The sequence below is a fragment of the Seriola aureovittata genome, chromosome 9 (genome assembly GCF_021018895.1).
Source record: "Seriola aureovittata isolate HTS-2021-v1 ecotype China chromosome 9, ASM2101889v1, whole genome shotgun sequence".
NCBI lineage: Eukaryota > Metazoa > Chordata > Actinopteri > Carangiformes > Carangidae > Seriola > Seriola aureovittata.
The window spans coordinates 28892093-28903469 of NC_079372.1; the positions used below are offsets into that span (position 1 = coordinate 28892093).

Genomic DNA, 11377 nt, shown 5'->3' on the forward strand with positions numbered 1-11377 from the left:
TTGATTTACACTGAATTATAGTCATTTCATGCAGAGTTTTAGGAAACTAGAGTTGTTTGAAAACTAACTTTCTCACATTTACACTTAATGTCTTTGACCTTGACTTGTAGACGTCCTTTAATAAAGCGTACTACGCTGTTACTAACGGTAACTGTATGAGTTGTGGCAGTCGTAGTAATGGTAGTAGTAGTTGTAGTACCTGTAGTAGAAGTGATGGTGGATGTACAGTAGCTGTAGTTTCCTCATGTAAAACCCTGATCTCTCAGTGCTGCTAACTGCTGCCTGTAACCTGACTCTGCTGTTAATTAGAGCCGTCTGTGTGCCACATGATGGATGAGGTGAGACAGGTGTGGCCAACAGAGTGTGACTGGAGGAGTCCTATCAGCCTGTGTGGGTTTCAGCCTGGAAAGTCCGGTGGATTTGGCCGAGGACCTGATCCTCCCTGGAGACCTGCAGCTGACGGGAAGGTGAGACGGGGGGAGAGAACGTGGCGGCTTGTTCCCCGGAGGAGGAAACCTGGACATCACTCCCACGCTGTGTCCTTGAATGTTCTTGAGTAATTAACAGGTGAGCAATAACGCAGCATGATTGGACAGACGAACAGGGTTGGCACTTCCCTACAGTGAACGAAATGCCACGTTGCAGTGGTTCATGTAGTGACGGACTTTAGTTTCTGTGTTAACCTCAGCTTCTCAAGGAAACTCCGTTACTTTACTTTGTGTCACTTTATGGTTTGTTGCATCAGATGAAAGAATCCAGATGCAAACTGTTAATAATCACCTGCATGTAGAGCTTTTATTGTGACGGTTGTACAGTATATTTCACAGGAGCTGTAGAGTAATGAATTCCTACAAAGAAACTGAAGTGTAGTTGGTCGTCGTTAATGCGACCACAGCGTCTTTGACTCAGAGCAGCAGCTCAACATGTCGAACAAAGAGCTGAACAGATCTGAATATGAGGAGTTTACATACTATAGTAGGTCATGGTATAGTAGGTCATGGTATAGAAAGTCATACTATAGTAAGTCATGGTATAGTAGGTCATGGTATAGTTGGTCAACTATAGTAGGTCATGGTATAGTTGGTTATGCTATAGTAAGTCATGGTATAGAAAGTCATACTATAGAAAGTCATACTATAGTAAGTCATACTATAGTAGGTCATGGTATAGCAAGTCATGGTATAGTAGGTCATACTATAGTAGGTCATGGTATAGAAAGTCATACTATAGTAGGTCATGGTATAGTAGGTCATGGTATAGAAAGTCATACTATAGTAGGTCATGGTATAGAAAGTCATACTATAGTAAGTCATGGTATAGTAGGTCATGGTATAGTTGGTCATACTATAGAAAGTCATACTATAGCAAGTCATGGTATAGTAGGTCATGGTATAGTAAGTCATACTATAGTAAGTCATACTATAGTAAGTCATGGTATAGTAAGTCATGGTATAGTAGGTCATGGTATAGAAAGTCATACTATAGTAGGTCATGGTATAGAAAGTCATACTATAGTAGGTCATGGTATAGAAAGTCATGGTATAGAAAGTCATACTATAGTAGGTCATGGTATAGTAGGTCATGGTATAGTAAGTCATGGTATAGAAAGTCATGGTATAGAAAGTCATACTATAGTAAGTCATGGTATAGTAGGTCATGGTATAGAAAGTCATACTATAGTAAGTCATGGTATAGTAGTCATGGTATAGAAAGTCATACTATAGTAAGTCATGATGAAGCTTAGCGTAAGTTGAATCACGGAGACTATCTCTGCTCTGCTTCCCTCTCTCACCCCGACTCCTTGTAATCAGCTGACTTCAGGTGTTTAGCAACCAATCGGATCTCGCCACGATCTGTCAGCCAATCGAGTCGTCCGTCATACTTTGTGTTCTCCTGCTGTCAGCTGTGATTTCAGTGCGAACTGCTGTGACTGTACTTCACTCCACCCACCTCCAGTCTTCATATCCAGCCAGCCCGAGCTCATCATCACTCCTCATGACATCCAGACCTCCAGCTTCAACTCTTATTATCTCCAGGACCACTATCAGTTTGTAGAGCACGGAGGTTATTCCTATATTTAGAAACATCTGTGTTTCTAACACAGACGTAACAGAAATGTCTGATTGCTGAAGACTCCCACATCTCACTTTTCCTCTCTAGCTTTGTATAAGACTATTAAAAATGATTTGTTTACACAAATGTCTCTTCTGATCAAACTTTAGTAAGTCATACTGTGGTGTGCAAAGGCGCAGGTTTGGTCTCAACACTGGGACGTAACAACCCCGCAGGTACAGAAAGGCTTATGCCGAGTATATCATAGTGTGGTAAGGCGTAAATGTCCAAATACGTCAGAGTATAATAAGACATAAAAACGAAAAATGCCATAGTATAGAAAGGAAATGTCAGAAAAGTGTGTAGTAATGCACTGAAGAGTAAAAAAAACCCAAAAAAACAGTAGTATAGTAAGGCATAAAAAGCTTCATAAAATGTGTCTTAGTTTAGTCGTAGGCATAAAACCTCATAGTATAGTTTGGTATAAAAACATCATGGTATGGTAAGGCTGTCCTTTGTCAGTGTGCCAGTCTGTGTACAGCTGCACCTGCTGGGTCCTGGATACAGAGAGAATCCAGCAACGGGACATCCAGGGTGACGTGGAGGTCCTGGGTGAGGAGGACGTCTCCTCTGCCCCATGTGTCCTCCTCCAACAGTGGAGCCTCCAGTCCTCCAGGAGATCCTCGGGATCACCTGGGCACAGCGGGGTAGTGGCTCCTGGTGGGTATACTCTCAATTTCTGCCCTTTTTTAACGCAGCCCAGAAAAATGCCCTGTTTTAGAAACAGTGACATGTGAGACTACTCTATTTAGTTTAGTCAGTAGTATTTGCTCATTGTCACATAATTTCTGCTGCTTGATCTCAGGGAGGAAGGATTATGACATTATTAAACCAATACCGGCCCACAGACCAGTGAGATACAACTATGCATTCTGAGTGAACTTAGTCCATCCACACTGTGGACTATTCTCTCACTTGGCAAGTCAGTAGTTTCTTTTGTAAACTGTGTCTTTGAACAGCTGATGTGCAACAGACAGCGTGGGCCAGAGTGTATTATTATATATCAGTCTATTATAACGTGAACATGATCAGGAGCAGTTTGTGGGTTTTACTGGTCACACAGGCAGCCTGCAGGAATGTAAAATATCCATGAGGCAAACATGGTGTTTCAGTTATTAAAATAACTCACAACCCATTCAAAAGTGTAAAGTTGTCATAATACATTTCATTTTATTTATTTAATTCCCCCCCCTAAACAGTCAATTACACATGATGTAGCTGTAGCTATATCTGTGACTGTGGAGCCCTGACATGTTATTAACATCATTTACAAGGTCCAGCAATAAAAACGACGTTGGGCTTAACTGTACCGGTGTACCCCCGGGGGTCCACCTCGAAGATGTGGTGTCAACAATCCGGCCGCCATCTTGGAAAGCCAACACACCAACATTGGTAACCCAGGCAACCGTTTCAGAAGCAGCACCAGCAGCTTCTTTGTCACCTAGAGAGAGAGAGAGAGAGAGAGAGAGAGAGAGAGAAAGGTTTCACATGTTAATGTTAATATTTGTGTGTGAATTTAGTGCACACACAGCAGTGGTGTGAAAGCAGCTGTAAGAACATAAACTGCCTGAATTAAACCTCATCCTAGAGAAACTCCCTGTGGGAAAGAAAACTAGAGATGGCTGCTGGACAGATCAATCAGTTAGACATACAGTGCATTTAGAAAGTTCTCACACTTTTACATTGTACTATTCTTCTTATAAATTCATTCATCAATGAAAAATGCCAGCAAGCTAGCTGCTAATGCTAGAGATAATGAAAATGGGGGGGGCAGTTCTATATACTGTATGAGCACACATGCATTGCCTCCATGTATAACATTGTTAGCATTATAATTGTAATCAATGTCATTATTGTAGAAAAGAAGCTAATCCTGATGATCAGTGCTAATGCAAATGCTAATTAGCCCACCGTCTTTTATTTGCAATCTATTGGTAGCTGCTAATGCTAATGCTAGTGAGGTCCACCCTCTGTTCTTTTTGTCCCTGTGTTTTTCACCAATAGAAAAAAAAGAAGCTAATGCTAGCTGCTAATGCTGGCTCGCTAGCCCCGCCCCTTCTTCTGTTCTGCCCATGTTTTTTTAACCAATAAAGACAAAAAAAAAAAAAAAAAAAAAAAAAAGAGAAAATGCTAATGAAATCGGCGGCTGTCTCGCGCCCGGGAAAGAAGAAAAGCTTTTGTGGACGTCTGTGTTCAGAGACAAAGAGCAGGAAACTGTAAAACTCAGTGAGCAACATTCCCAGTGTGAGACACTGACAAGTACAAAGTTTGATCTCGTCACTTCAGTGTCACTGTGGGAACTTTTGACCAGAGTTTTACAGTTTTCTTCTCTGTATCACGACACAGATGTTGACAAATCCATTTCTTCTTTTACAGTGTCTTTGTTCAACCTCAACACTGATCATTGTTGAGTTCTGATTCAGACTTTCAACAAATATAAACCTCTTTGACACAAGAGCAATTGTTTCACATACGCAAACTTGCTCAAAATCATTTTGAGCCTAATCTGAGCCGAGGTACATATAGCTACAGCCAACAACAGTTTTGTTTTTAAAAACATCTGCTAACTAATACACATCTCTCAGCATAAAACACACTATGTTACACCATGTTACATTTACATGGTCGTTTACTATTGGTAGAGCTTTGGTCAGTGAAGTGATAAACAGTTGTTACTGAGTAGTTCCTCATTACTCCATCATTATATCACAATAAGTTCCTTAACAAATCAGACACAGCAAGTTTCAAAACAAGTATTTTAATTGTATTCAAGCCAAATATATTAATAATCACATCCACGTTGTATTCTGATGCATTCGATATGATGACAACTTAAATGTAATAGACAGATAAACGTTTAAGATGAGTTAAAATGATATTCTATGATCTATGTGGAAATGCAACTACACAAAATACAAACTGCTTTTAACAGACTTACCTTTTCTTGCCCCAGGTGGATTCTGCCATCCCTATGAAAACTCAAAAGGAAAAATAAGGACATGTAAAGCAGCTCCTCTTTTGACTATGAAATGTTTTTGAAGCGTTCTAAGGACTTCAGAACATAAAAGATCTATCAATCATCCATTTAAACCTCATTTAGCATTTACTGTAATTAAAACAAGACTTTATGAATAAATGATACATGTACATGAGAAGAAGTTGTAGAAGAGATTCCTATATATATATATATATATATATATATATATATATATAGATATATATATATATATATAGATATATATATCTATATATATATATATATAAAAATAAACACATTAGCGGTGAGGCAACACAAAGACACTGGAAGAGGAAGAGCTTCTGTGTCACATACAAAGCACAAAACGGTAAAACTTGCTCAAAATTCCTGCAAGTGTGTGACACTGAGGTTACAAGTAGAATTTAAATTGAGGTGTGAAAACAGGATCTGAATTCTACTTGTAACCTCCATACACCTGCAGATTTATGAAGGCAAGGGGATACTGCAGGACATGGGTGGTCCTTGGCAGGATACAGCAGCATGAGGACGGGATGATGACATCACAAAGGCAGACTCAGAAATTGAGAAAAAAAAGAAAAAAATACTGCAACACTCAATACATATATGAAAATACCACACAACTATGTACAAATGTGTTTTAGAATGACAAAACTCCTGCTGGGCAAGATGTGCAAAAGGTATTGATTAGGGGATGTGCAAAAGATCACAGTATAGACAATATCCATCATGTGCAGGGATCACACCTCAAGGTGTTGATGTCATGTGGTTGATGAGGCCAGATGCAGAAGAAAAGGCAGGTGCTGGTTCATCATTGATGATTAGACTGGACTTCTGGTCCTGATACAGACAAACATGTGATAGGACAATTCCTTTAGATCATACAAGTTCTTCATATTCAAACATGTTAGGTCTGTTGTGTGAGTATAATAGATTGTGAGGTTAGATATGAATATGCAAAAAATAACGACAGTATGAATATTATGAGATATACAAAATGTGAACACTAGTAACAGTATGAATATAATATATTATGAAATGTAAATTAAGTGTAAACAACTAGAGGTGTGATAAGAATTCAATGTGTACACACACACACACACACACACACACACACACACACACACACACACACTATATCACCAACAAATTCAGTAATACAAATATGGATATACATAACCAATATAGGAAGTGGTTTATTTATTATCAAGAATCAGCAGTATGAACATGTTTACACTGTGGGTCTGATTTAATCACAGTGGTAAAGTCTTACTGTTAAAAGTGAATGACAGCATGTTACTCACCTGGACCCTCCTCACTGTCTGGACTCTCTGCCGTTGGTGAGACAGGTGGAGGCGGTATTGCACCTGTACTGGCTCAGGTCCTGATAAAGACAGAGGGATGCTGAAATCTCCTGAGAAATGTAAAGACCTAGTTCACTTTCAGTCATGGCTGATCTCCTAACAGTAATGTAAAGTGGTTACAACATGGTGAACCGATCGACGTGTATTCACTCGGTCTACTGGCTCCATACAATCTCACGTTACAGTCAGTTACAAGATGAGCCTGAAGTTACTGACGTCACTAGCTGGACAACAGCCGAGACCAACAGACACAATCCTACTAACCGCTAAAACGTCTGTCGACAACGTCAATATCACCACCTGAAATGTTTGTCGGTCGCTGCACTGATTATACTGTTAGCTAAAGAGCTAACATTGAAGCTACTCACCAGGCTAACAGGAAAGTTGCGAGCTCGGCATCAAACCGCATCTCTTTCCTCTCAGGAGCTTCTCCAGCGGTGGAAAGCCACATCCAGATTTACTCTGTTGCTTCTTTTCTTTGCCGTTGAACGTGGTTTCTTGTCGGGAGCGGTTCTTCAGGACGCAGATGAATATCGTCTTTTAGGAGCCGGAACTTGTTCTTCTTCGTGGACTGAGGGGCAGACTTGACGCGCCACTGACTCACACAGCGTCCAGTGTCACAAAGTGGTATTACAACACGGGACAGGCTGGTGCGCATGCGCATTTCAGTAGATGACTCTGAAATACAACGGATGGAGGTCAACATTTTAATTTGCTTTTATTTGCTTGAAATATAAAATACAATCATGCTTTCCCTTATACTTACATTCAATTTGTGACGTACAAACGTTTGTATTTGCCCATTTTGCATTCAGGCCAGTAGATGTTGCACTGTTCACATGAAGCATCAAGATATAAACCCTTTGTGGAACCACTTTACTGAGAAAGTAAAATCTCCGACGCTGTGGGACTCACATCCAGTACCAGGCAGTTGATTTCTGCAAGTAAAAAAGATACAACAGCCCGGGAAATTTTACTCACTGAGTATTTCACTTACTGACTGTGGACTGCTCACAGAGCCAGGTGTCAGTTCACTGAAGCCATGTTGGTTTCTAGGTTCTATATATGACGACATGGGCCTGTCTCACCAGTCACCGCATGTTGGCAGTCTTTATGTTGCGACCCAGCTAGGGGAAAAAGGGAAGCAACATAAAACCAGGTGTTATTGGTAAATCAAATTTACTGATTTAAATTATTGAGTAACCAGGAGGGTAAATAATTAAACAAAGATACAAACAAGGCAAGAGGATAACTGAAGTAGGGGAACAGGAGCCAACAAAGAGCCTAACTATGCGATTCTAACCAACCCAAAAATACAAGAAGCAGCAGCCCTGTTCCCAATGTGTCCAACAGTCTTTTTCTAAGGGTGTGATGCACATCAGAATTTAAACTTAGCCCAGTCCCCAACAATCACTACCAGCATCTCAAACCAAATCACAAATTACACACAAATGTTCACAAAGGCGGTACAGAGGTGAGCTGCCTATCATGTCAGCCGCCACTAATGATGTGCGGCCGAGCTCTTAAACTCTCTTCCTCTGATGATTAAACGGCAGCAGCTGTGGTGAGGACTGACAGGTTCATTGCTGCACCAATAGGAGAAGCCGAGGAGTCAGAGGCTCCTCCTCTCTGCTCCGACAGGGACAAGTAATCCATCAGTTAGTGTTAAAATGCCCGAGCTTTGTGCAGAAACAGGCTGTAATAACAAGAACAACTGTAGAAAGAGTCTTTGCTATGCACGGCCGCCTACACCGGCTACCTGACCGCAGCAGGCTTCTGGATACACAGTACGAAGTCGCTGCTAACACAGTTAGCATTTATAATTCGAAGTAAACTTTATATCTCAGTGTTAAAATAATCTTAGTAGCTAATTGCATACATGTCCACATTTGGTAAATATCACATATATGAGGAGAAAGCTTGTAATATTAGCTGAAGTTACTGTGTGTAAGCTAACTGTGTGGTGTAACCGCTTGTATTAAAACCACAGACCGAGGGAAAACATGTTATAACGTGTTTTAAAATGAGTTCTGCAAAGCGAAGGTGACGTCACCGACCTTAGTGTTAACAGAGACAGCGGGTTAATGTCGGTAAGTCACGGTCACTAAACGATCCCGTTATTACGGTGAACTGTCGTGTCTGGACGAGCTGGTAAAGAGCAGAGCAGCGGACGTGTGTGTCGTGTTTGTTCATATTAAGTTTGGTTCAGTGTCAGTCGGATAGTTTTCAGCTCTAGTTCATTTCATTATTGATGACAGGAGTCAAAACATCTGTTGGAATGATTGTGTCTCTGTCAGAATAAAGAACATGACTGAGAGCTGAGAACCATCATGACATGTGCACCTGCACAATGACTCCAAACTCAGTATTAGTTTCTATTCTATTGTTATTTCATGTAAAACGGTTCAGCAGACTGTTTATTACAACTAAGCTGAGGGAATAATGTATTTTCAGATATCTGTGATCATCTAATCAGAGTGCTGTTTCTTTTGTCTTTTTCTCTATACTTTACAATATGATATTGATCTGATTTCTCTCTATTATAATGTTTTTTCCATCCAGCCAAGGTCTGGATCTTTGGGGACACCTACAACCTCTTGCAGCGATGATGGAGGCCCTGCACCACCTCCACCTGCAGTGTCCACACATGAAGATCTTCTCTTCCCAAACACAGACACAGTGTCTTATATGATAATATAGTATTTTTTAATGTAACACTTGTGGCCATAACATTGTTCAGTCTGATCAGCTGTGCACTTCCTGGTTCCCTTCACCCTCACTGTCGTATTACACTCTCTGCCCCGTGTCAGACATATAGTCACATGACTCTTGGACTCCACTGCAGCTGTAACAAACTGTCAATAGTTTCAAACATTAGATTCATATTTCATAGTCCTCAGCCATTATAGTTAATATCAGCGTGCTGTTCCAACAGCATCACTTATTGAGAGGGAGATTGTTACTGGAGCAAATAAATATTAACTGTCTCACACATTAGGACTCATGATGAATAATGATTATACTTGTTACTAAAAATTCTGTTGCTGTTGATTCAACTACTTCTTTTTATTAAACAAACTTACATATGACAGTGAAATTCAGCTTTAACTTCATCCACAACTATTTTTTGATTTTAAATAGTTAGTTGATTGTAAATTGTACACTACAGTATTTAATTAATCCATTTATTATTCTTTTATACATGTTTCCAGTGTTGTAAATTGATTAAATTAATGTAGTTTATAATGTCCAATAAAGTTATTTATGAAGCTCTTTAACTTTGTTGATGGTTTTTATAGAACACATCTGGTATGAATCTTCACATAGTAACACGTACAGCATTGTGTGGCTATTTCTATGTTAGCTTCAATCAACAACATAAATACTAGAAATATTTAAATGTTGTCTGACAACACTGACAATGAAGGATCAAAAAACATGCTGATGTTAACTGGTAAATACTTTCACCTGTGGAGGTGGTGACAGTGCCAGAGATGATCCATCATTAATCACAGTTTAATATTTATAAATTCTGATCTTAAAAGTGTTGCTACCATCACCTGTCAACAACAGCAGAAGTGAAGCTGCAGGTAAGAAACTGAACCTGTGAATACTGAAGACAGAATAATAAACTAACTCATCAGCAGTTGTTCTGTCATTTCATCAGAGGAAGATGAACTGGGAGGTTTTCCACCATCATCATCATCATCATCATCATCATCATCATCATCACAGCACATTAGAGAACTAAGGATGTCCATACAGTCTCCCTTCAACCAGATGAATGGAAACTAATGGGCTGCTCTGTACATGAGGTCCTCCTTCTGTTGGCACAGATCACTCAGTTTTCACAGTGTGGAAACTTTCAAATGACAATAAAACACAAACACTTGAGTTAAGATGCGGCTGATCACAGTTAATCACAAATATCGATCAGCTGTCAGGATAGGTGCATGAATGTCTGCTTCAGTTGAGGACTGGTTTGAGTATTAAATGAACAATCTTCTATATGACAAATATTTGTCTACACATTTTGTATGTCACGTTATCTTAACTTGAACTATCACGACGTCTCGATGGACAATGTATTAACTGATATTAACGCTGCTCATTACACTAACGCAGATCAATTAAACTGGGTCACGTGGAGAAACACAAACCAAACGTCGTTAGATTAACGTTGATTAAATTCACCTTTTTATTGGGCTTTGACTGAACACCTCCACGGGCTAACCCAGGTTAACCCAGGTTAACACAGGTTAACACAGGTTAACCCAGGTGGACACAGGTTACCTGCCCAGCGGGGCCAGGTACCGTTAGCATAGCAATCAGTAAGTTATCAGCCAACACTAGCATAAGTTCTATTGTCATAGTGTATTAAGGCATAAAAAGTCAAAAAAACATCATAGTAAAGTAAGGCATAAAACATTCCAACATGACAGTGGAAGAGTTGGCTGTGATTGGTTTTCTGTGATGAACAGTGGTATATCACATTTTCAAAATAAAATAAAATTCATTCCAAGAAATAGTAGTTCATAGAAATGAAGGAGTCAAAAGTTTAACATTTGTTTTTAAGTGTAGCGGAGCAAAAGTTTACAAAAAATATATCACCCAAGCACAGCTACTGAAAAATATACACAGAACTCAATTAAATGAACTTAGTCACTGTTTACATGGATTTCCAGTTCCAGCATCTTCTCCCCTTCATCAGATGAACAGGAACTTATTGTGACCAGTGACCGGCTGCAGCACGTCTCTCCTCCTCCTGGGTAACATGAGAATAGAGACATGAACATAAGCTATATCTGTTAAATTACTGGATATATTTTATTAGATAGACACAGTATAAATTCCTAAACTGTCATAAACAATCTTGTACAACTGACAAAAACACAACAACAGCAGA

General features: G+C 39.6%; 1 long non-coding RNA gene across 2 annotated transcripts; it reads right to left on the reverse strand.

Moving 5' to 3' along the window:
• Positions 1-3257: 3257 nt before the first annotated feature.
• Positions 3258-6993, reverse strand: LOC130175062 (uncharacterized). Of its 2 annotated transcripts, none has more exons than XR_008828687.1 (5): positions 6840-6993; positions 6412-6491; positions 5854-5947; positions 5051-5090; positions 3258-3553 (listed from the first exon to the last, which is right to left on the reverse strand). It is a non-coding gene; the product is annotated as an uncharacterized LOC130175062 (long non-coding RNA). The 2 variants fall into 2 exon arrangements; XR_008828688.1 differs by having other exon boundaries at positions 6412-6521.
• Positions 6994-11377: the final 4384 nt, after the last annotated feature.